General features: G+C 43.4%; 1 protein-coding gene across 4 annotated transcripts in view; it reads right to left on the bottom strand.

The window, feature by feature from the left end:
- Nucleotides 1–19,227, bottom strand: part of foxp4 (forkhead box P4) — an 88,575-nt gene extending 69,348 nt beyond the window's left edge. For 2 of the 4 annotated variants that reach the window (XM_047583788.1, XM_047583787.1), the window contains exon 1: nucleotides 18,437–19,227. The gene's annotated coding sequence lies outside the window, so the exon portion shown is untranslated. The remainder of the gene's footprint in view (nucleotides 1–18,436) is intronic. The other 2 variants (XM_047583786.1, XM_047583785.1) reach the window with 2 other exon arrangements.
- Between the last annotated feature and the right edge of the window lie 6,280 nt (nucleotides 19,228–25,507).

The raw sequence follows: 25,507 nt of genomic DNA, 5'->3' as shown, positions 1-25,507 counted from the left end.
CATGGCCCACCCTAACCTCAACAACACACACACACACACACACACACACAGGGGAGATTATTAAAGCGACCTCGTGGCACATGGAGGTTTCTGATGGATTTAACATCAAGTATGATTGTTAACTTTTAGGACTAAAAAGGCTTGGAGTAACTCCTGAGAATGAAAGAAAAAAAAAAAAAACGAGCTCTTAGCCAGACACACGGATCACATGACAACTGGACCGCAGCAAGCGGCAGCAAGCAGGGACCCCTGGGAAAACGGCACATTGCCATCTCTCAGATCACACAGACGCAACAGCCGAGCGGTAATGACGCTGTGCAGATATATCATATTTAGGTATGAATATACCATTCACGTGCAGAGGGCTGAAGTGGATTTTGCGGTGAATATGCGCATAACAGTCAAGTGGTTAGAAAAAAAAAAAAAAGATAATCACCGTGAAATAAATTAAACCTATTAAGAGGAACGTATGCTCAAGGTGACAGAAGAAATTAATTTGGCTCAACTATTGAGACCCATACCTCCACCCTGCTATAGGATTTCAACCAAACTAATTATCACGCTCCACTTTCAGAAATAATAAGGAAAGTACTTAATAGGTTAGGATTCACCCCTGCATTCATATGTCCATTTAACATCCCTGCTTTTATGCCCACACACTCCTGCTTTAATGCAATTTCCCATCCATGATTTAAAATAGGGGAAAGAATTATATTTCAAGTGGTGTCAGGATTAGAATATACAAGCGGGCGATATTAAAATACTGTAAGGTCTTCTGTCTGTGTGTGTGTGTGTGTGAGCTGGGCCTTTCTGAGTGTCTGAAGCGGAGGTAAAGATGTTAAATAATGTTTTTGTCACAGTTAGCATGATGGAAGAATTACAATGAAACTCCAGATCTTTGATTAGTCTTCTCTTGCTGTATATTAATCCCTCCCTCCCCCCGACTCACTCTCTGTTTTATGCCGGTTAGGAGTTTAATTTTTAAACAGAACACAGATATGGAAAGACCCCCAAGTGCGTGCTCCTACACCAGCAACAGAAGTCTGTTTATCTAGGCAGTCATTCGCTCCAATTATAGCAACGTCCACACGCAACTATTGTTTCATCTCAAATAGTCGTTAAAATTAAAATCAGTGTTTATATCCTGCTTAATATGCACTGCGGTTTTAGTCTTTTAGCTCCGCGGGCTACGGGAAAAAAGTGCAAAGTCAAAATGCAGGTTAGGCCAGTTTTGTTCGTTATCTGCGCAACAATAGTCAGACAAAAAAAAAAATAATAAATTAAACGTGCAAAAGGCTCGATCGAAATGACGTTTTTTTTGCCTGAACTCGAAGGCAATGAATGTTAATTGTGCATTTGTGAGGATCTTAATTAGTTCTTTTTCTTTACGGATACACACTCCCGGCTTTTGCTGCGATTTCTCTCGCGTGACATGTGACAGGGCTCTGTTATTTGGAGCCATGTGAAACATAACAAGGTGCTAGAGAGAAAAGGAGTCAATATCCTGTTGAAGGTTGAGGGGATTACTGCTATATGTCACTTCTTCAGAGTCCAGCAGCATCCGCCTCAGAAAACAGCGCGCCGCATGTCTCCCGGTGCATCAGCTGAGATAATGTCGAAAAAATAAAATATTAAGAGACTGAGAAGGAGAGTCTATTAAGTGCTGTGGTTTTCTATTAAACTCTAGTGGAGGCGGGGGAGAAAAGGGGAAGAGGAGTTCACATTATCTAAGCGAATTCCAATTAACACTCTCCCCCTCAGTAATTAGCTACTAAAATAGCTAGCGAACAAACCCAAAATCCCAACCCTGACGCCACAGCACTGCCTAATTAATTCTCCAATCAGGAGCATCTGATTCAGAAAATAACCTGACGGTGGAGAGGTTCGAGCGGTCAGAATGCACCACGTGGAATCGCGCTCAACAGTAAATAAAGAAGAAAATCTGCCTGCTTTAGGAGCTTGCTATTTTCATTGCTCATCATTTTCTCGTGCTAATTTTATTCCAGACTCGTGTAAAAACAAAAAGAAAAAAAAAAACAACAGCAAAAAAATCTAGAATGACCTCATTTAGAAAAAATGTTAGTGAGATAACGTAGGAGATTCACAATAAAAGACTTCTGAGTCATCCAGGCTGAAGAGAATGAGGTAAGACAAGCTGTGACGAGCGCTATGGCCAGAAAAACAGATATCTTTTAGCCGCCTGCCGCTCATTTGCTCCTTGGCCGGTCAGTTCTTCCACTCTTTAATGCAAACACATGAGGCCTTTTCTCGCTCTTTTTCCAAATCCTGTCTTTTTAACAGTGGCTTCTTGGCCTCTGCAGTAACGCCAGCACGGCGACTATTAAAACAGCATGTGTCCCAGACTGCTACACACACAGAGGCGCACGCACGCACACACACACACACACAAAGCAAGGACCTCTGCACTTTTTTTAGTGAACTTTTAACCTCTTTCTACGAAGTGAAATTTAGAGCATGGGCGTTAAGGTATGCCCCGAGGGCTTTGCGCGCGTTGTCGTGTCCGCGTGTGCAACAGGTATGCAGATAAAAAGTTATCGGAGGTGGGGATCGGCACGGCCTGCGGTAAGATGTCGTCTATCTGCAGCTCCTATCGGCTATCGGTGACCAGTGCTGACTGATAACAAGGCAGAGATAAACTGAAACAGCCGACAACCTGTGTAGCCACTGGGTGGGCTGGAAGGTCTGGCTCTAATAATACGAGCCTAATTCATCTGCTTTTCAATATGCACACGGTGGCCTGATACAACTAGACACACATATTAAGACGCAGCCTGTGGAGAATACAGTACTTCTAGCAGTAACCTTTAATATGCTGAGATACCAATCATTTAGATTTTACACCGATTTTTGCAGCCAACACACATGTAAACTAAGCCACACACACACACACACACACACACACACACACACACACACACACACACACACAGTGCCACATTATAAAAACACGCTGTCACATGCTGATCTCTATCTGGACAAGTCAAACTGTGATAAAGTCACTCTACAACTACAGAAATCGATGGAAGTAATTTATTTACCTCACCAGGCAATTTCTGCTCTGTCTTCAGAGAGCGGGAGAGAGAGGGAGGAAGAGAGGGAGACAGAGGGAGATTTGGCAAGCATGTGAGTGGTGTGTAAATTAATCTAGCAGCAGTGAGATCCAGAGCCATGTATAAGTCCATAAAACAAGAGGAGGTTAAAGCAGCTCACATCACACACACACACACACACACACACACACACACACACACATCAGGCAAAGGTCCAACACCAAAACCACTTCTTTCAGAGAGAGAGGAGATGCGAAACGTCATCTCTGTTCCATTAATGTGATGTGCTATCCCTGGATGCCACTAAAAACTAAAAAGAGGGAAAAAAGAACAGTTAAGAGTTCTTTCTCCTATTTTTTTTTTCTTTCTTGCCTGCTTTCTCTCCATTCAAAAGCAACACACACCGGAGAGAGGCCTGTCCATGGCCCTTGACTTTAACTCGGTGAAATAAAAGGCACTTAACTAAGCCTCAATGATCGATACAAACACCGCTGCTGGCTGGTTTTCACACACACACGCACACATGCAGACACACACTTATCCCACCTCCTCAGATGCTCATGCATATGCATGTCCATTGTGATTTATGCGTCCTGGCGGGGGTGTGAGCCTATCTGAGCGCAAGGCCAACACACAGGTCAGCTCATTTGTAAATCAGTTGCCTATTTATGGATGTGTATGTATTTGTGCGTAAACGTGCATGTCTGTGGATGTCTGTGCCTATGAGTCTGTGTGTACGAATAGAGGTCAGCATTGGAAACAGGCTCATAATCACTGCAGCGCCTTCATTCATTATATTTATTGAACTCTTTCCAGCTTCTGCACTTGGCTCGTGTAACTCATACAAGTTCTACACTGTGGGTTGCCGTCCGTTCCCTGTGTGTGCCTTCCAAGTCATGTCCACTGAGTGCTGACTATTTCTGCCAACCAGCGCTCTGACCCCGATCTTTGCAGCAGGAAGTCACCCAGCTTTGTGACCTCTCTTATTATTCCCAGGGAAGGTTGGGAAAAAGTCTTTAAGAAAAACATCTTCCATCAGAGAGGCTGTCAGTTAATGGGGTCCCCATGGTCTCCTCTGACTTGTGCACTGGATTGTGGGTAAAAAAAAATAAGACATGATCCACACCTGAAGAAGAGTTGGGGGTTAAATGTGCGTTTAGATGTTGCATAATTTGTGAAGATAGACAAAAAAAGTGGGTGTTCTTTCCTTTGTGGAAATTCAGTGGTGCTGCTCCACCCTCCTCCCACCTCTGCTGAACAACAGATTTGGGCTAATAGGGCAGCTGCTTGTAACCCCCCCTCACCAAAAAAAAAAAAAAAAAAAAAAAAAAAAAAACACTATGCTGCGCCCCTTGAAATCCTTCCACCCTGTCTCCATTCCCAAAAAAACATCCCAGGAGGAAGCCTGTTGTTTTGTTTTTGACACAGCCGTAAATGGAAAAGTTCAAACTGTTGGAACTCTCCACCCAGAAAAAAAGGGTTGCATTATTATTTGTCCTGCTGTTTTTTTTTCCTTGAGTGCTGCTCAAAACATTTTGTGTGGCAGTTTATCCATCTATCCATCTATGTAGCTGTCTTGCCATTTCCCTTCTGTTGTGCTACGTTGTCAACACCGTATCCCAGAAATAAACCCCACTTTCTACTGGCCAGCAACCGTGGTTTGTCAATCACCCGCACGGCTACGACAGCTTGTATTCTCCAGGATGAAAAATAATAACAATAATTTGGAAAAAAACCTGCCTGGGTATACAAAAGAAAAAAAAAACATGAAAACATTTCAAGCTATTGCAACATAAAAAAAAAAAAGATAACCAGGGGAAACACTATCGAGATAAAACCCCTCAAACGCACACAATCAATCCCTTGTGGTGTGTGTAAGTGAGCTCATAGAGACGTTTCAATGGACTGAAAACTACTCTGTGTGTACATGTCCAATCACATAAGACAGCCCAGCCTGACCTCTGTGAGTGTACGTGTGTGGAGGTGTTTGTTTGTATGTGTGTATGAACATGTGTGAAAGCGGAGCCAAACTGTAAGCCATATGCCACATAAACCGCCCGCCCCCATCCACACACACACACGCCCCCTCATAAACACCCTCGCATGTGCACACACACATACACAGGCTTCCCTGCATAAAAAAAAGAAAAAGAAGGCCCTCCACTTCATTAGGAAAGTAAACACAAGTGCTGTCTGAAGTGGCTAATTAGAGACTAATTACTCCCTGCTCGTTACTAATGCAAATTAGATTATGCTGCTTAACTTCCTCGTGTCCACAACGCTGCTGTTAATTGAGGCCTTTTGAAATTAAATTACCCGCTAATTAGCATATCAAAACCATTAATTCTGAGCAAGGAGGGGGAAAAAAACAACAACAAATGCCAAGTTTTGCTAATGAGTTTTGCTAATTGAATATGTACGCTCAATACGCCGGTTTGTGCCAGGAATACCTATTCAGCTGATCAGCACGCCTGTGCCCGCACGCGCGAATGCGTGCATGCGTGTGTGTGTGTGTGCCAGACAGAAACACCACGCATCATAAGAGCAGCATATAATTAAAGGAACCGTTCCATCTCTCCAAACGCTTTGTCAATATTTCCCTCTGAACACACGACTCCACTGATGTTCGGCATGCGGGGAGCAAGGGATACAGCAGAGACGCGGGGAGAGAGGAGTGGGAGAGGGGACGGATATTCATCTCATGAGAGGCACTGGATGTGGAGTGTGTGTATGTTGCGGTGCCATGTGAGTATGGTTAGCGTTTGTCCAGCCTGTAAGCCTCCTTTGAAGTAAAGAACTCTGCCTCTCTGATGATCTCCTAAAGCCCCAGACCCCCCGCCAGCTCTTTCTCTGTGCCCCCCTCTCTCGCTTCAGCTGGCCCCTCTTCACCTCTTCTACAATACCTGTCCAATTAGGGAGACACACACACACACGCACACACATACATATATATTTTAATGCCACTAGCAGGTGAACAGACAAATATTTCCTTCACTCAAAGATGAATCATTTTCTATCTCTTTCTGTCTCTCTCTCTCAGAATTGAATTGATGATTTCAAACTTTGCGGATTAGAAATGGTGAGCGCATTCATGGCTGAGGCCCACCTGCTTCTGAATGAGAGGGATGCGCACAGTGAGGCCGGGAGCTATTAGCCACTTTAATCTGCTGACGAAATAAAAGAATCCTACATCTGAAGATCCATCTCAGCTTCGCATGTAAAACTAGCAGAAATAATGTCATTCTGAACACCTCCACCTCTCCGTTCCTAAATGTCTATCCAATCAGGGCGCGTGAAAAGCCCCATTCAGGTTGGCCCCTTCTGAAAGTTTCATCTTATTACACTTTCCAACTCTCATTTCATTATCCCTATAATGGCAGATGAAAAAAAAATGAATGGTAAAATTGAGAGGTAGCCATACAAAAAAATTAAATAACCATGATAATTAGATGTAAAGATATTATAATTCCTTTAACAGGATGCATAGAAACTGCTGCTCGACAATATTTGCCCTAATTGCTAGAATTATCATATTAACCAGTTACCATTTGGGTAAGTTGATTAAAAAATTGATTATTCGTCTATTTCTTTTAGGAGTTTCTTAATCAAAATCTAACATCCTTGAAAAATTAATTTGAAGCCGTTTCTTATCAGTTAATTAAATCGGGTTGGAAGTCATTTTTTTTCTGCGCGGCATGATTAGAACGGTTCTGTTCTCTTCTGTTCAGACACCATGACGTTAGAGGGGGAACTTTTCACTGTCTCATCAAACATTCACAACCACAAGAATAGGACTTCTTTGAAGGGCCCGCCGCCTTTTTTTTTTTCAAACCTCTGCCTTTCTGATAAATTGTGCTATACCCAATAGATCTTTCTTTCTCGTTAACACATTCTCATTAACGGACAGAGAAAGCGAAAGGAGAGGGGAGGGGAAGGGAAAAGGGAAAGTGTCGTGGAGAGGCAGAGGGAAGCGAGAGGGTGTGGGTGCTGGAGGAGGGAGGTGGGAAAGCAGGGCAGAAAAAAACTGAATCAATGGCAGAGATAAAGTCAAAAATAGAAATGAATACACTGAGAAATAGTAGCACACGCTGATGAAAACTAAATAATATAAAGACAACACAGACACACACATGCAATGTTGCCTGGGTGACAGCCTTGGGCTGGACTGAGCTGAGACTAAACAACTAAGCCAGGAGCTAAAAACAAGATCTGCTGTTATTACAGGAAGCAAATGACTCTATAACCACATTCCCTCTCTCTGTCATTTAATTTTCTCTAACTGTTAACGTTATGTGTCGTAACAATCGAACGTGAAAATGCTACAAGGCGGACGGTGGTGGAAATCGATTTCCCTGACATTTATATAATAGATTTCACTTCATTTTGTATCGATTCAAATTAACAGCCTTAAAAACTACACATCAGAGGTTGACTTCACCTCAGAAAACTAGTTTTCTATTTCGGGAAGAAGACTAATTATAAAGCTCTGCCCCTGGGAAAGAAAAGCCCCTCTTGGAGGAGAGAGAGAGACAGAGAGAGAGAGAGAAAGAGAGAGAGGGAGAGAGGGAGAGCCCATTCAGCGCTGGCATCAGTGGAATATAAGTTTGTCTCTCTCTACTTCAGTAGGCAGCAGAGCAGAACGGAACAGATACAGCGCGCTCTGCTCATCTGTCCGTCCCAGAGTCCTCAGGGAGGTATGGGAGGACTGGAGAGGAGGAGGAGGAGGAGGGGGTCAGAAGGAGAATTAAAAGCAGAATCAGTGAGGATGCCGAGTGGTAGAGTAAGTCTCTCTGATTGGATAATGAATTGAGTGATTATTAGAGCCAGGCTAGTAAAGTTACACAGAAATCTCAGTTCATCAGCCAATCAGCCAATCAAGCGGCTCCCTCATCAACCAATCAAACCCCCACCCGGGGGGTGCTGAGGCAGGGGTGCGGGGGCTTTTCTATTTGCTCTTCCATCTGCCTCTCGCACCATATTTTTCTCTCTCCTTTTCTCTTACAACACGTCATTCTGTCTTCGCTACAGCTGCCCTCATCTTCCTCTGTGGGAGACAGAGAATTCTCAAAGCCACAATTACTGCACAAAACTATCAATTTCCCCTTCAATTAACCCTGTGGGAAGAGAGGGGACGAGGGAGAGGAAGGAGCAAGAGGAGAAGGGGAAGAGAAATTCAAATTGGGGATAAAGCGGACCAGCTCAGTCCGTTTCTCCTCCCTCACGGCCTCCCCCCAGGGTGCAGTCATGTGTTTGGGCTGAGAAGGGAGAGAATTACACCTCCTCAGGACGAACTTGACCCCGCCACCAGAGGTCAAGGAAGTTACTATACAGCCCGGGCCCCCGATCCTCATTACCAGCAAATAGGCCCAGCCAGTGTTCCACTAATGCAGACTGTATGTTAATAACCAGCACAGATCCGTCGAAAGCTACGACAGAGAGGCAGAGCGGCGAGGAGGAGAACGGAGGGAACAAGAGGGGAAAGGAAAAAGGACGGAGAGGAGAAGGGGAGGGATAAGGAGGGGGCGTGAGCCAGGAGTTGTGTTTCTTAGATCAGCGACTAAGGGCCTGTGCCCCGTAACAACGGACAACTATGATGGCATGCCTGCTCTCTGTGCGCTGCTCCCCTCTCCACCTCTTCTTTGCATTCTCGCTTCCTTTCCCACCTCCTCCTCCTCCTCCTCCTCCTCCTCCTCCTCCTCCTGCTCCTCCTCCTCTTCCCCTTCCACCCACTCTCTGAGCGAACCCCTGGGGGAGCTGCTCAAACCAAACCCAGCCTTCAGCAAAGTTTCGCAGGCAAACTTTTCACAAAGCCCCAAGAAGCCGTACGCCTGCCTGACACCACAAAGCACACCAGGGTTTCATTGCCACTCACCCTCCCTCCTGTCCTCGTTTTTGTACTTTAGTCCTTCGTTCCTCCCTCGGTCCCCTCCCTCGTTTATGCTAACTACTTTCCGAGGCTAATGCACTGTTCCTGACTGACCTTTAGACAATGGAAACCTGCAGCAGCAGAAGTTGCCGATTAGGGCTACAGGTTGCATACAGCAGCACTGACCTTCAATGGGCAAATGGGCATTGTGGCATCTGCTAATCTAACAACTCAATGGCCACCTTTTGAAGCTGATAATACATGCCCAGTCTTTGTAGAAAAATACCCCAGAGACTGCGGTTTTCTCTACTATGTGCAAGTTTATATCAGAAGCATCATTTAGGAAATAATGAGAAAAATACAAACTATAAATCTGTGTCTTTTCTCTCTCTCTCTCTCCCTAGTTTTTAGACTCATGGTTAAAGGCTGTTTACACTTGTGAGTTTTTTTTCTTTTTTTTTTTTCCCAGGGACAAGTAGGTGTGCAAGCAAAATACTGCAATCACATTTTACCACAAAAAATGGACTGAATAAAATTTATAAAAACATATTTCAAAACATTTTTATTCCAAGCTGAATGTAATTATTTGAAAGGCTAAAAGTTTATGAATGAAAATCTGAGGAACATGTCTGAATGTGTGACAGTGACTACAGCTGCCTGGCGCTCTTGCATAAAATTTGCCTGTATTCAAAGCAAGCAAAATATTTTATTTAATAAATAGATTTTTGTTAAGACTTTTTTTTTTTTTTTTAATCTTGAAATAATGTTTTCAATTTGTTGTAATATAAAACCCGTCATCCCGGCAGTCATTTCAGTAATACAGAATAAATTATTCCCATTGAATTGGGGCCTGAGCAGAGGTGGCGAATGTTGGAGGTAAACTGTGATGACATCTTGGATGTAATGAGGAAGCTGAGGGAACACAGAGCTGTGATAATTAGAGTCCAGGCATGAGGACGAGAGGGGAGCACCAGAGAGGGAGAGCGCAGACGAGAGGAGAAGAAGTAGATGGACAACACGACAAGAGGCAAGGAGGAGAAAGGAGAGACAGCAAGTGTTGAGTCCTTCACACTGAGTGACTATTGGAGCTCCAGCAGGGAAAAGAACGCTCCCCAACCAACCGCCGGCCAGAAATGAAGGCAGCCCTGGCAACTGCAGGCACGCATGCTGAGTGCATGTGTGCAGCCTCATGAGTGACACAAGCGTTCACCCCAATACATTTGTGTGGCAACTGATCCAGGCAGCAGTGAGAAACAAAAATTTAATACAAAAGCAGAACAGACGCAACTGCCTGTTTATTGCAATCTAATTTCATTTTATTTTTATTTTATTTATTTATTTAGTTTAAAAAAAGAGGCCTGATTAAATATTCTTTTTTAGTCCACATATGTCTTATTAAAAGTCTAGAAAAAAAAATGTCTGTGTTTAAACATTGTGTTGTGCCTTTGTAGATATTGAGGAACAGTAAGAATGTGACAGCGGTTTATTTGAATGATGTCTCTCTCTCTCTCTCTCTCTCTCTCTCCCTCTCGCTTTCTTTTAATCCAGGGAAATTAATTTTAATTAATTTTTAAAAGAAAAAAATGTGCTTTTTTTTGTTTAGTTTTTTTTTTTTTTTTTTAAACTTGAGTTGATGTACTGAAGTTGGCGGGGGAAAAAATCCCGTAGGTGTAACAAAATAAAAAACAGATTTCTTTCTTTAATTAACAAAAACAAATATGTGATAACAGTAAATGAATGGTATCTTCATCCCCGTAATCTGAGAGTGATCTTAGTTTGAACGGTGAGCCGGGAACTTCAACACTGTTAAAAATCAAAGCCTAGCTACTCTTTCCCTGCTTTTCGCCTTTTCTTCTTCCTCTCTTGCACGGCTCTCTGCTTTGCTTTCCTCTCACCGCCTTGTCCAAGATCCTGCCGGCTAACAGTTAACGCTGCTTCACAGGCCAGCGGCCCACAACGCAAACACACCCACCTACACTCTCTGCCTTCCCTCTCCTCAGGAACATGAGAGCTGGCTCTAATTCACAGGCTGGTAAAGCTGTGGTGGACAGCAGTCTTGATCTGGCAGGATTAGGCTACTTTTATTTCCCCGAGAGCCACGGGGAAGAAGGGAGGAGAAGGTGGAGGGAGGTGAGTGTGCGTGCGTGGGGGGTGCTCAAATCCCTCTACAAATGTCAGACAACGACCGGTGACCAGAGGCCGCAGAGGCAGACACACACACACACACACACACACACACACAAAAATCACACACTCATAAACACTCCCGACAAAAAGCCTGGTGTGCCACCCAGAAAAGAGACTGATCACTCTCCGTCTCATCACTCTGAGGAAGACATGATGTGGGGGCAAGAAGGGAGCAAAGAGGAGGAGGGGGGAGCGAGGCAGAGGAGGAAGGAGGGAGTAGAAGAGGGAGGGGAGTGAGGCAAGGAGGAGGGGGTGTGTGGGGGGGGGATTACACAATTATTCAGATAACAGCTGGGAATAATCTAGTGGCAGATGTCTCTCGGTCAACAATGCCCACCACACACAGGCGTGCATGTGTATGTGCGTACACACTAACAGTGTTTCAATGCTCAGCCAGCAGCCACAGAGTGAAAAAAAAAAAAAACGGCCGCTGATGAACCAACTACTCAACCACACAGCTCCCTCAGCCTGTCTGAAAAAGTTTTTTTTTCTGGTATAAATCAGTCTCTGGTGTGTATGAATCAATCTATACAGAAAAAAAGACATGTTTTCTCCTTATCAATGAAAAAAAAAGGGAAGAAGGAAGAAAAGGCTGGAGTTGGGAACGTGAGGACCTGTTTGCTTTTCTTTCCCCTCTGACAGCGGTCTGAAAAACAAAACCCAAAACTTGGGGAATTCTGTCCGAGGAGGAGAGAGGTGGAGGGTCAGCCGTTTGATTGACAGTTAATTGCAGTGGGATGTGTGCACACCCAGACGTACGCACACAAGCATGCAGATTCCAACAGCATCCCTTCGCATCTAAGAACAATCTCCCGACGGTGGCTGAAGCTGTCACTATCGGCCCCTTCACAGACGCCACCGAGAAAACGCTGGCACAGTCTCTTCACCTCAAAGCAGAGAGAAGGGGAAGAAAAATAAAGGCGCGAGCTGTCAGAGACACTGAGCATGAAGTCTTCTGCTGCTGGACAGATCATATTATTCATCACACTAAAAGAATATCCCTCTAATATTTCTTCCTGGAGTTTTTGAGGAAGTAAATTCCCCCTCGAACATGAATAAATCTTGGTGAGAGTTTATGCGCAGTTGGGAAGGAAGGAAGGGGCGGCCCAGGCAAGTGGCGAGAGGGAGCTCTGTCAATCCGTCAACCCAGGCAGCCTATTGTGATTTGGTTTAACACTGGTTAACAGCTCGTCCTGTCAGGGGATGGATCATCCCACGGCGCCTCACATGCTAATAGCTTAAGTAGGCATCCCATGTCCCCCGGAACTAATACCACAAATACTAATACCATAAAAGAGCGGTGTGCGCCAACGCTCCAGCCTGCCTTTCGCCTGCGTTAGCCAACATCTCGATACTTTACGGATTAGAAAACATAATGAGATGCATTTAAATGGTTATTACCTCCCTGGTCCTGGAACCGGGACAAGGGGAAACGCTCCATTGCTAACTTCCTATATGCTAATCCACGCTGATCGCGGTGCAAGTAATTCAGTGACCAAAAACTGAAAGAAATGCTTGAATATTGTCTTCATATTCATCAAGCCAACTGTCCAACAGAAGCACACACTATGATTCGTGGACCTTTATGCGAATCCCTGCACTCTCGCAGTCTTGTGTGAATCTCGGGATTTCATCAGAGCGTTCACCCATCCGCTCGGCCGACTCTACCGTCACAGCACTGCACGGACAAACGAGCACTCAAGAGCTGTGTAATGCTCTCTCTACAGTCAGATGCTTTATGAAATGCGTAAAAAAAAAAAAAAACTGTGTGTGTGTGTGTATCCATAACGTTCGAGGTCTTGTGCTTCACAGCTGTCACCTACCCTTCACAGCCATCCTTTCAATACACATTAAAGCGAGGCTGCAGAAAGTTTAGTCACATTGTTGTTCTGAGTGAAGCTTTCCACCGCTCCGCTCCCTCGGTTACCCGCTCGATTGACGGCTGCCCTGTCAGTTTGTCGCAGTGCTTTAGAAAACACCAACGGCTCTCTGATGAAGTGCTTACAAAAGGTCATAGGGTGGAGGCGACGGAGAGGAGGGGAGCCGACTACTGAGAGAGGGAGGCAGGGGAAAAGGAAAGGGAGACGGGATAGAGTGAAGGAAAATCCATAACACAAATACAGCTGTCAAAAGCAATGCAGAGTTAGCAGGGGACGCAACGACCGATGAGAGCTTTTTCAAGAAGATGCTCTGCTTGAGCACAACAGGCGTTCTCTCAGATTCCACACACACCTCGGCTCAGTTATTCTCTGTTTACGCTGACCATCTCGAGAGCTCTACCTGATCTGATATGTGCCGCTGACCTAAAGATCCTCTGGAACTCGTTCTCTTTGTCTCTAAAATCAAACTTGATAGCCCCCACTACTTCATGGTCCGCTCGCAGTCCTTCAGACTCCACAGCCCCTTTCCTTCAGCTCCAAGTTTCTGCTCCAGCAATGCTCTCGGGTGCCAAGTACACTCTGGAGAGGCTGATCTAATGCTTCCTCGGCTGTAATAACCCATGCCTATAACCCCTCGCACCGATGTTTCCCTCACTTTACACAGCCTTTCGGTCATATTTTCTATCTGTATCCCTGACCAGTCCCCACCCCCCACCACCATCATTACGCCCATAGGAAACAGTCTCTTCCGCCCCGAGCCGATGGGTCACTCCTTCCCACATCTATCAGCTGTTAATGGGCCGGTGCTCTGTAGAGGTGCTGAAACATCTCTGTTTTAGCCTGCATCCCAGCCACCTTACACATAAAAAGTAGAACTTAGAAGATGTTAGACGCAAAGACATGTTCATGGCCACAAGCTAAACCATTGTCAGAATAAATAATTTCCTTATCAATCAGAGCAGATAAAGCGGTGTAAATTTTAGATAAATTATGCCGGGGTCTTTCAAAAGGCTCGAAATGCAAAATACATTTTTTCTTTCTCACAGGTGGTCAATTCCCAAAAGACCGCAGAGAGCATCTCCCCGCTCTCCTCCTCCTCCTCCTCCGATGTCCTGCAACTACACCGCGCGACACCGTCTCCTCACCTCATCAGAAAAAACACATCTCATCCTCAAAAAATGTGTGGGATTTATTATATGCGCACACCGACAGGCAGACACGCACTTTTTCGCGCGAGCATTCAGCCCTCTCCTAAATAACAGGTTCAATTAGAACCACATGTTATAATCAGGCCTCAGTCTAAAGCAATGTGGCGGCAGTTTCACTGTGCAGTCAATCACTTCAAAAAAGAGCACACCCCCACTTGCGGGTTGTCCACGCACAATAACGCCTTCCTTTAACCCATTCATTTGTCAGTTACATTTCATTTACAGTTCCGTAAAAGAAGTAAACAAGCAGCGGCAGCGATCACACCGTCATTTCATTTTCTATCAGCTTGTATCACAGGAAAGGAAACAGAAACAGAAACAGAAAAGGAGGAACTCTATAAAAATCTGCAGTGCACTAAATTAAAACCTTTTGCCATTTTAATAAATAATTTCACACTTGTTTTGACCTGTAGAGTATCTTATGTCCTATATTTAAACACAGGCGAAAAATGTGTGACGCCCTGGAAAGCTGTCAGGCTCAGGACCAACACACGAAACAATCCCATTTAAAAACTCTTAGAAATATATATATACACACATATACATTTATATATTTTTGCTTTTCTCAAAGCCCATCTAAAAGATATTGAAAATTTAACCATTTCAGCTTTTAAGCAGGTAATACACTAAGTGCTGCAATAGGAGTCAATCTGTGAGTATCTATCAACGGGTCAGACCCTACATGTATAGCAGTGTCGCATACGGGTGCTCTTCAACATCACTTTGGAACCAAAAGCCCACTCAGACTTGTGGGTTTGGGATAGCAAGAGGGTTTTAATGAAGAGAGCGCGAGAGATGTAGACACGGACCGACGCACAGGACATTTAAAACTTCAAATACTGTCCATTTTCACTCAAGCAGGACAGGTGAATTGAGAAAAAAGCACTCTGGCACACACGCTCACATATATACGCTCTTCCACACATACGCTCAAACCTGAGGTAAGGACTCTCTGAGTGAGTTTATGGACTAACACAATCATGTTGGTGGCTTTTAATCCCACTGGAGGGGTTTTAAAGCGCATCAGATTCACAACCATTACTGCCCGTCTCTAGACCGTCTCACGCGTGGCCCCAGTCACAAGCCAGGAAAACACTCAGGACCAAGCTGAAAATCATCATTTCAGAAATGTGTCAGCAAGCATAACAGAAACAATCGTCTGGTGGAGAACCGAGTCTGAATCTGATAATATCAGCAGTACATGAGCAACTCTTGCAAACAATGAACCAAAACAGGACATGGAAAAGACACAGCTGTTGAGAGGAGAAGGAGGGGGAAAAGAAAAAGAAAGCAAAGACGGAAAAGTGTTGGACCAAGTCAGACGAAAAAAGGTGGCAACGCAGAGGCAAACACGCAGACATGGGTACACAATAGCCGACAGAGAGCAGAGACAGTCAATCTGTCTCTGACACCTCTGGCTTCCTGCACAAATACACTCCTTTTCTCTTTAATAACTACTTCTGCTCTTTTGTTTCATTGTCTGATAATATTTTCATTAAAAAAAAGCCTGTCACTGATATCAACAAGCAAAACACCAGGTACAAATAGTAAGTGGGTTTAACGATTTCTAAGTCCTAATAACTGCTGCTGTGTTCCGAGGTAGGAATAATAAAAAAAGATCTTTTTCTCTTTTCTTCAGCAGCGCCTCACACGTCAGGTCTGCAAATGAGGCCATTTTAAAATATAAATGCGACTAAATTGTCTAGTAAGTGGCATCCTGTAAACCATACAAGTTCTAAAATATTTTTTAAACTGAGCCAACTCAGCTAAAAGGAATTAGGCAGCAGCTAAAAGAAGAGGCAACAGTGAAAATCTTTTTTTTCTTTCTTTTTTAAAGAAAATTAACCGCTCAAATAGCTGTCTTATAATTTAGAAAACAGTTTTATATAAAAAGAGGCTGGCTGTAGAATTTGTAGTCACGATTTTAAAAGCAAAACACGTTCACTCTATGGGGTTAATAAATCCACAAACATTAAAAATCTGCTACACAACATAAGAGTGAGACAAAAGCCAGTGCACATTAAAAAACTTGAAGCTAAAGTTGTTGTGTAACAGATGCAGGTGACATCCAACTTGTTATATTTTTTTATTCTAAAGGCACACAGTGAACCAGGGCCTCCGAGCCGCCACAAAATACCTGCTTCCCTTCCTGACACTAGAACTGTGACAAGGTCATAAAACGTGATTAAGAGCTTTTTCATTCCGGTTGGATCTTCTATTAAAGTGCAATTAAAAGTGTGTCACCACGTCGCGGAAATGCCACCGAGGAGGACAGGGTAGTTGGGGGGAGGATGGGGAGGTGGAGGTGGTGGTGTTGTTGGGGGGAGTGGGCACAACAGGAGAGGGAGAAGACACAGTAAATAAAATTAATTATGCCAAATGCCCCTGCGCCCATCAATCACGGGGCAATAATGCCCGTGTCAGGGTGTGCACCCACACGGCCTGTATGCTTTTCTCTCAATGACAGACAACTAACACCAATTAATTGTCATTTCATTTCTCCTTTTTTTTTTTTTTTTTTTCTCTCTGCAGCCCTCAAACGTGATGGATCTGAGTCGATCTGACAGGCAAGAATGTCCCGGCTGATATTTGATGATAGGAGATTTATATTAGGAAGAAAAATTAAGGGAACAACTTGTTTTGTTTTTTTTTTTTTTTTTTTTGTTGTTTGTTTGTTTTTTCCAATGGAAGGTTGCTGCGCAGTGGTTGCTGAAAATCCTAATTTAAACGGTTTATCTTCTGACCGTATACTTTAAATTAAAAATATATATATACATAAACTACGGGGTTTCCTCTTGGAAAAAGGAAATATATTTATAGATACTTTTACGTGCGGTGTAGGCCTACTTTGTGTGTTTTTGATGGCTGCAAAAAGAAGGAAAAACCATCATCGTTGAGAGGTTCAAACTTCACCTCCCTCTATTTCTATTTTTTTCTAAACACCGTCTGTCACACCTTAATGTGAGGGAATATGTTTTATCCTCATGCGTATGACACTTGTATTTCCGTTCATCCGATCAGTCTAATTTATGTATTATACAAAAGCACTGGAACACACCAATGCTGTAATGTACGTCTAATCACTGCCTGCACATTTGATCCGTTTAAAATTCAAAAAATTTCAAAAAAAAAAAAAAAGAAGAAGAAGAAAAAAGACAAAAAAAGGAAGTGAAAGTTTCACCGTGCAGGGACACCTTTTTTCCACCTGATAAACAATTCTTTAAATTTAAAGTGATTTATTTAATCCGATTTAAATATATATGTATATATATGCTACGGGTATTACTGCAGACACGCCGGTGAGGTCACACAAAGCGGTTCCAGTTTCAAAAGTCAAAATGGTTTGAAAAGAAAGTATTGTCCTCAGACCTATTGACCATGTCAACAAGAAAGCTTTTTTTCCTCCTTAAGAGAAGGGATCTATTATCTACAGGGGGGTGTAATGCCGTTTTATAATTTTGAACGTTACTGTTTAATTGTCAGAAACATTATTTTTCTATTTCTTTTTTTTTCCTTTAAAAAAAAGACAAATTTTAGTGGCTTTTAGATGACAAACGATTTTAAGACGGCGTGCGTGTGTGTGTAAAATCTTCGGTGTCTATGATCAAATCCCTTAACAATGGTTATTAACGGGGAGTTAAAGTTTACTTCTTCCATTCACATCCACTGCCGACATCTTAGTTGGTCTTAACGCGAGGAATAAAGAACTTTTTTGTTGTCTCATAAACGAAGCCTTTAGGACTTAATACTTAATGGACGTGCTTGGTTATCCACGGAACTGTGCATATTATATATAAATTGTAATATCCTATTCAAATCAATGGGAATTTAAAGAAACTGGATTCGGACTCTATGAATGTGACACTGATCGATAGAAACTTTTCTTTCTACTGAGGATGAAAACAGCTGCTTCAGAGACGATGTTTTAAAAAGTGTAAAAAAAAAAAAAGTTTCAACGACTCGAAGTGAAACAGACGAAGAGAAGAATGGAAGAGGAAAACCCCGAATGTGTCCGCTTTATCATCTGATAGCTTCCTCTACTATTAGGCTGACTCGGAGGAGTTTTCACAAACAGCGCGATGGAAAGTTGAAGTTGGGTGTTTTTTTTTAGCGTAGAGAGAATAACGCGTGTGTCAGAGAGTTTCAATGGAAGCACACGGCGAGAGAGCGACAGAGGTAGGAAAGGAAAAGTGGGGAAAAGCGAAGTGTAGATAATGCATCAACCTGTTCTCTTGGTTTCTGAAGAAGTCAACTTTCACGCCAGTGGTTGGACCATGTGGGCAGCCCGCTTCTGCTCCTCAAACCCCGGCGCGTCCACTCTCTCACGGCGACAAAAGGGGGACACAAACCGACGGGACGTAAAAAAATAAAAAATAAAAAATGAAAGAAACAGAGAGGAGAGAGAGACAGAGAAATCTAGGATCTAAGACCGCAGCACCATTACTTTAAACGACAAAGCGTGCTCGTTAGTCCTTTCCTTTTCCCTTTTGTGTGCGTCCTCTCTCCTCGGAGTGGCCCCTCTGGAGTGAAGTCAGAACAATACTGCCGCTAAAACTCTGGCACTGAGCGCAAGTTGCCGCGGAGAAACAACGCAGCTTCTCGCCTTGTTTAGTTGCTTCTGCTTCCCCCGCTATCTCTTCAAGAGGCTTAGTCAGCGCGTATAACCTCTCCGCCGGTCTCCACTTTTTGGCATCCCGTCTGTTGCTTGCTCGTTCGCTGGAAATCAGGGTTGAATCACTGGGGCTGCATGTGTGTGTGCGAGTGGTGGAGTGTGTGTATGTGTGTGTGTGTTGCGGGGGGACAGTTTGCTGCGCTACCGTAATGCCTCTAAAGCAGGTGCGCGTTTGCTTTGCTGCCCTATCCTCGCAAAGCCCTGGCGCACAATAAAAAACAGCAACCAGTCAGAGGTATCTCTCTCTGACGCTCCGTCCCAGTGCGTGTGTGTGTGTGTGCGTGTGTGCGTGTGCGTGTGATTGTGTGTGTGTATGTATGGATGAGGGGAAGGCACTGATCTTTTGACCTCTCTTTGCATCCTGGCTCAGTTGTGCTATTGTGGAGGCAGAGAGGAACAGATGTTAGCCTGCGCAAAGTTTGAGCACAGAAAACCGCCAGAAACAAAGCCAGATCACCCAAACAAAAAAACAGTCTACGTCTACACTCGGCTTTTCTACAACTCTACACTTAAATTATGTTATTTATTTATTTTTTATTTTTCTGAAAAGAAAAAGGAAAAAAATAAATAAATTATGCAAAAGACAAAAAAGCATTCTACAAGTTTAGCGCATAATAAATAAGCTGTAATAGTTTTTTAAGTATACATGTCCAGCCTATACATTTTACTTTTAACAGAGCTCATTGTAAAATAACTCTCACACTTCTACACTGACTGGCACTCCGTATTGATTTCTGTCACAAAGATTTATGTCACCCCAAGAAATGTTGTATTCTACAAATAAAAACCAAGTATACAATCTGTTTAAGTGGGTTTAAGTCTTGTCACACACCTACCTCCCAAACAGACAGTTATATTGTGATTAGATAAATTTTACTGTCTGCCTGCCTCACTGTGTCCTTTATGTATTTTGGAAGCTCGTCAACTCCTTTGCACAGAGTTATTACCCCCCCCCCCCCCTTTTTTTCTTTCCACCACATTCATTTACTAATTGACAGCGTAATCAGTGTTGAGATTACTGTCTCTGATGAAATTTGGAAATTACATCATACCTGTCGCTGCAAAAAAAAAAAGAAAAAAAGAGAAAAAAGAGAAGAAGAAGATGAAGGAAAAAAAGGGGGTAATAACTCAAGAGAAGATCCTGGAATAATTTTTGCTTTGGTCGTTAAATGGGATTCTGCCCTCGTGTCTTTGCTCTGTCTAGAGCTTTTACCTTTGGAAAATGATGGCAGTCCATCACAGCACCACCCAACAATGGGCCGGGACTGCAGTAAATCACAACACATTCATTAGCGCGATCAATACCACTAAAAAAATGAGTGTCTGTGCGTGTACGTGTGCAAATGTTTGTGTGTGTGTGTGTGTGTGTGTGTGTGTGTGTGCAAGCGCATGTACCCATATATTTTTTTTTACCTACTCACCTCTCCTGTGAGCCTCACAAATTTTCCCTGGAAACACTTTGTCGCGCATCTACCATGATTCTCCAGAGAATTGCCAAAGTGAGAACTGGAAGTTGATGACTGATGTTTTTCTAAGTGGCTGGAGGGTGCAAAAATTAGACAATGTTATTAAAATAAAGTTTAGACAAGGACCCACAGCAGTTGTGCATGGTTAGTTATTATCCCAAACAACCTGCAACCTGTTCACAGTCGAGAGCAAAAAGACTGAATCATTCTTGTGCACGGTGTTGTGTAACTGCTGACATTTTGACTAAAGATAAATCAGCCACCCCCGCCTGCTTGCAGAATCATGATTTGTTTGTTGTTGTTTTCCTTTTTTTGGCTCATATTAGTTGAATCAAATCAGGAGATTATAACAGACGACAGGCTGACCTGGAATAACTGAGCCAAGCCAAGTGCGAAACTAGATCAAAATAGACCTGGCCTGGACGTCCAAGTTCAACACCCTCAGTCTTGTTCTTGGTGAGAGGAGGAAAATGCTGCTTGGCCCTCTAACCCGTCTCCCATCCCATTTAGGAACCATTCACTCCCTGTTAATCAGGGGGAATAATTATCAAAGTGGACAGGTAATTAAATTAAAACATAAGTGGCTACATGAGCTGGGTTGGCTGTACTACAAGGTTTTCCCTGGCTTAATTAAAGAGAAATATGGGAGTGCTCACCCACAGTGTCACAGAGCTGGTAAAAACGAGGAAAAAAAAGCTCCTGCCACCAACTCGAATAACTCAGTTTGATCAATACAGGATTGATAAAAAAAAAAAAAGAAAAAAAAAAGCAGCGGTGATTCTGCCCTCTGTGCGTAGCGAGGATAAAATCGTCTTCACTGCTGAATCAGTTCCCCTCACTGTGTTGTTTGTTTGCACATGAAAGCAAAAGCACATGTGCGGTGGCGAGCGCGAGCTGAGAGATGTGTGGTAGACGCATTAAAAAACTGCAGGCTTTAGCAGCCATCTGGGAATAATGTCGTAAAATAAAGCTACAATAAAATAAAACTTACTGATGTTTACAAACAACTCCCACAAAATCCCCACAATGCCTTGAAAAAGCCAGCTACAGGCCCCACACACACGCACACAAGCACACATATACAAATAAACAGAGCCAGCGCGGGAATGCAGCGCACGGAAAAAATTATCCAAACATTCACAAACACGGTCATATGTGCCCACACCCACTCTGGTTAGCATATGAGTGTGCATGTTTACAAATAAAGACAAAGTGGGAAGACAGCAAATACACACATAAACACACACACACACCCAGACATACCGCTGCCGCCTCTGTGGCTCTGCAAAGACAACAGCAGACCGTAGCTCAAGAAAACAAGCACTGTAATAATAAATGAGCGAGGGCATCCGCACACACTCGCCAGTTCATTAGGCACACCGGTGAAAATTAATGCATTATAATGTAATAGTCCTGCACTAAATCGTTACTTCATGGAGGTTATGGTATTCAGCGTTTGTTTAAAATAACTGAGAGAGCTGTTGATTCAACTGTGATTTCATTCTGGAGGCTGTGGTTTGTAGTTTGCAGCTCAGTGTAAACTGAACATTATGTAAGTCACAAAGGGAGATTTAGTGCAGCACTGTTGTATGAGATTGCATTTATTGTCAATAGCGGACCTAATGTTTTGGCAAGTGAGTTAATATATTTGCACTGTAGACACACATATCCATGTACACTAATCAGCCACAACATTATGACCACTGACAGGAGAAGTAAATAACATTGGCCATCTTGTGACAATTAAATGTTCTACTGGGAAACTTTTAGACCTGGTAAATTCCCCGAAACACAAAAATGCTTTAACAACAAATAAAAAACTAATTTGGCCTTCAAACTGACTAGATCCCAAACTGATCAAGTATCTGTGGGATGATCCACCTCCCCTCAACCCATTGTGTTTCCAGACACAGCAGGACACCCTCAGCGGGTCCATGTCCATTCTCTGATGAGTCACAACTGTTTTGGAGTCACAAGGGAGACCTACACAGTATTAGGATGGTGGTCATAATGTTATGCCTGACTGGTGTATGTTAGTAGAAGTAGGCAGAGCAGTAAAAGTTGTGAGTATTGCAGTTACTGCTGATGTCATGTCTGTATATGCACAGCGGGACAGGGGAAACGGCCTTTTTTTAATGCCTTTTTATTTTTTATTAACGTGTACCTAATGAACTGGTAGTCCCTCACTCAGTCCAGCACCTGCGGACAAACTGCGTTCGCGTGGCCTCGGTGCAGACGGTGGCATCTGCATGAACACACTGATTACTGGGAGGATCGCAGCCAATCACCACCTGCTTTCCATTAGTCACTCATAAACATGTTTACTGTCACAGCTGCTCCGCATCACACAACCACAGGCTTACACACACACACACGCAGCGAAGTGCACAGAAAGAGAGAGACACGCCGCGAATATGTGTTTATCACTACTCTCTCCTCGTCTTGGCCTTTCGTTGGAAGGGAATAATTAGGGAGTCCCGGCCAAGGCAGTGGTGTACGTGTTAACAAGCTGTTTTAACACACACTCACACACTTCTCCCCATATGCAGGGGACAGCCGGAGAGAGAGAGAGAGAGAGAGGGAGAGAGAGAGAGAGAGAGAGAGAGAGAGAGAGAGATAGGATCTCATTGGACGCCTCAAGGACTCACTTCATTTTAAAGCTCTCCAGGATCGAGGCTTTCCGGCTGGCTGCTGCGTGGATCTGACGAGTGCGCTTTCACTACAACCAGATTCCACAACAACACAAATATTAAGACTGTCCTTGGAGAGTTAGAGAATGAGTGACAGAAACTTGTCATCCTCAAACATTTGTCCATTTGAAATGAAATTTTCCGAGCGTAAAAATCCTTTTTTTTTCTTTTACATGAGGAAAAGAAGAAATGTGTGTATGGGAGAAGGGCTGAGCGTGGGAGGAGCTGTTGAATCAAAGATTTCAATTGTAGCTCCTTTTAACGCACCCAGGGAAAGTCAGCATCGCTGTCCTGTCATTTTGAATCCTAAGGCCCGGAGTTCATTTTTAATGAATGTCCTTGTGCTTTTCTAACAGTAACACTATCCTGACATTTATAAAGTTATCTCAAACACTTTCCACCTTTAATTTGGGGTGAGGACATCAGCCCGCAGAGAGAAACAAGATATTTACAGCATGTATTTGGGTTAAGGTGGTATATGGCTCAATTGTATATTTACTATATTGTGTTACGTTCTTTATCCGCCTAAAATGTGTGATCACAAACTATTGTAGCTCTTATTTTACCTGTTATGAAAAACTGCAGTTACATGAATTTTCGTAGCATGCTTCACTAAGGTTTAGAGGGAAACACTGCACATTTTACTCAAACACTCATCTGAGAGCTTGTTGCTTACTTTAAACACGTAGAAGTTAGCAGCAAAATGCATCCTAACATATCAATCTAATGTTCCTGAACTGGGAGCCCCTTCATGTGTTCACTTTTTTTATTTCGTAGCGGCTGCAGCAGATTTTGGTGCTACAGTAAAACTTGAGCCTGTGTTTTAATAAACCCTGCATTAAATCTGAGCGAATAGCCGCAGTAACACCGGATGAAAACAATGATGCTGATGCTGGGGATCTTTGTTAATGTGCGCGGCATGGGGCTCCACGTTCCTGCGTGCGAGTTGCAGAGCTCCCGAGCCCAGACTATGACGGAACTGTGCCAGTCTTCTGCTTGTAACTTAATACAAGGCATTTAGGAAATATCCCTGAAATCCTACCCCTTCATCTGGTCACGTGCTGGACGAACAAACACACTGTCAGAAAGGGCACACACACACGTACACACACACACACACACGTATGCATCTGCAGAGCCCTCCATTCACTCCCTTGGTGCGATCTTGTATCAAAGCAAACAAATGACATGCTGTCTTCTCCTCTCTCTTCCCCCACTGTCTTTTTTGATGTGTGGTTGTGTAAAATGACACGCCGTATCTCTCCAGCTGACATTATCACTCGCCAGCGCGCTCACATCTTCCGGCCGCACGCCTTTCCCACAGGACTCCCTACAGCAGGGGTCTTTGTCTCTGAAAGCATCGCGCATGCACACACACACACACACACACACACACACACACACACACACCTAGAAAGATGTGGAAAAGCCTCTATGATTTTACCTCTGCATTGTCTGCTGACAGTGACTGGTTTAAAAAATGAGAGACAGAGCGAGGCAGAGGAGAGATGGAGAGGAAGGATAGGATAGAACTGGCTTTCCTGAGCAACCTTTCTGGTGTGTGTGTGTGCGTTTTGGCGATCGTGGATGACGTGTGGCGTTTCCCCGCTGCACTGGAGATTTTTAACGCTACGGAGAGAGATGTAACCCGGAGAGGCCTGTCACATTAATGTGGCCATCATTGCTAAGCTGACACATCCAGCAGCCCCCGATTCAATAACAAGCTCGAGACCAGATAGGCTGATAGACAGCAGGAAATGCGTTCGGTTTACAGGAGGAAATCAGAAAATAGAAGATACACATTTTTATGAATGAAACAGTGCGAAGAAAAACTTTTTACAGTGCAGTGTATCTGTGTGCCAGGGAGAAAAAAGCACCGAAGGTTGCAGAAATGTCAAAATGGAAAGAAATAAGTGGGAGTCGGGGGATAATAATAATAATAATAATAATTATTATTATTATTATTATTATTATTATAGTACCATCAGGTCAATGCAGCAGCCGCAGACACATACACCTCCAGAACTCTTGCCCTCTGACACACACAAAAAAACATTATTTAGTGAACACACAGTGATGTTGTTGACATTAAAATACATAGATGTCCTTTCACTTGCTTCAAACGAGCCACCTCTCCCTGGACAGTCTCTGGACCTCTCTCATCAGTAAAGAGTTCCCTCATTTCCACTGGATCAAAACATAATGATAAGTAGAAAAATGACAATAATAATAATGTGTAACATGTATGGTCGTGTAGTCGGTTGTTTTCACAACCTTGGATGCGTCAGATAGACAGAATGCAGCATGCTCCATTTTTTTATTTGTTTGACGCTGGATTCACTGAACTGCTTATTGACATTTACAGTGTCTGTTTGTCTGTAAGCGCTGTGGTTGTGAAAGGCTCAATGATTTCTTTTGACCCACACGTCTCAGTTCCCCCGGTCTATTCATCTGATCTCCTTTAGCT

The sequence above is a fragment of the Mugil cephalus genome, chromosome 4 (genome assembly GCF_022458985.1).
Source record: "Mugil cephalus isolate CIBA_MC_2020 chromosome 4, CIBA_Mcephalus_1.1, whole genome shotgun sequence".
Taxonomy (NCBI): domain Eukaryota; kingdom Metazoa; phylum Chordata; class Actinopteri; order Mugiliformes; family Mugilidae; genus Mugil; species Mugil cephalus.
The sequence above is the reverse complement of the archived record's forward strand: the minus strand, read 5'-3'. Positions and strand labels throughout refer to the sequence as shown.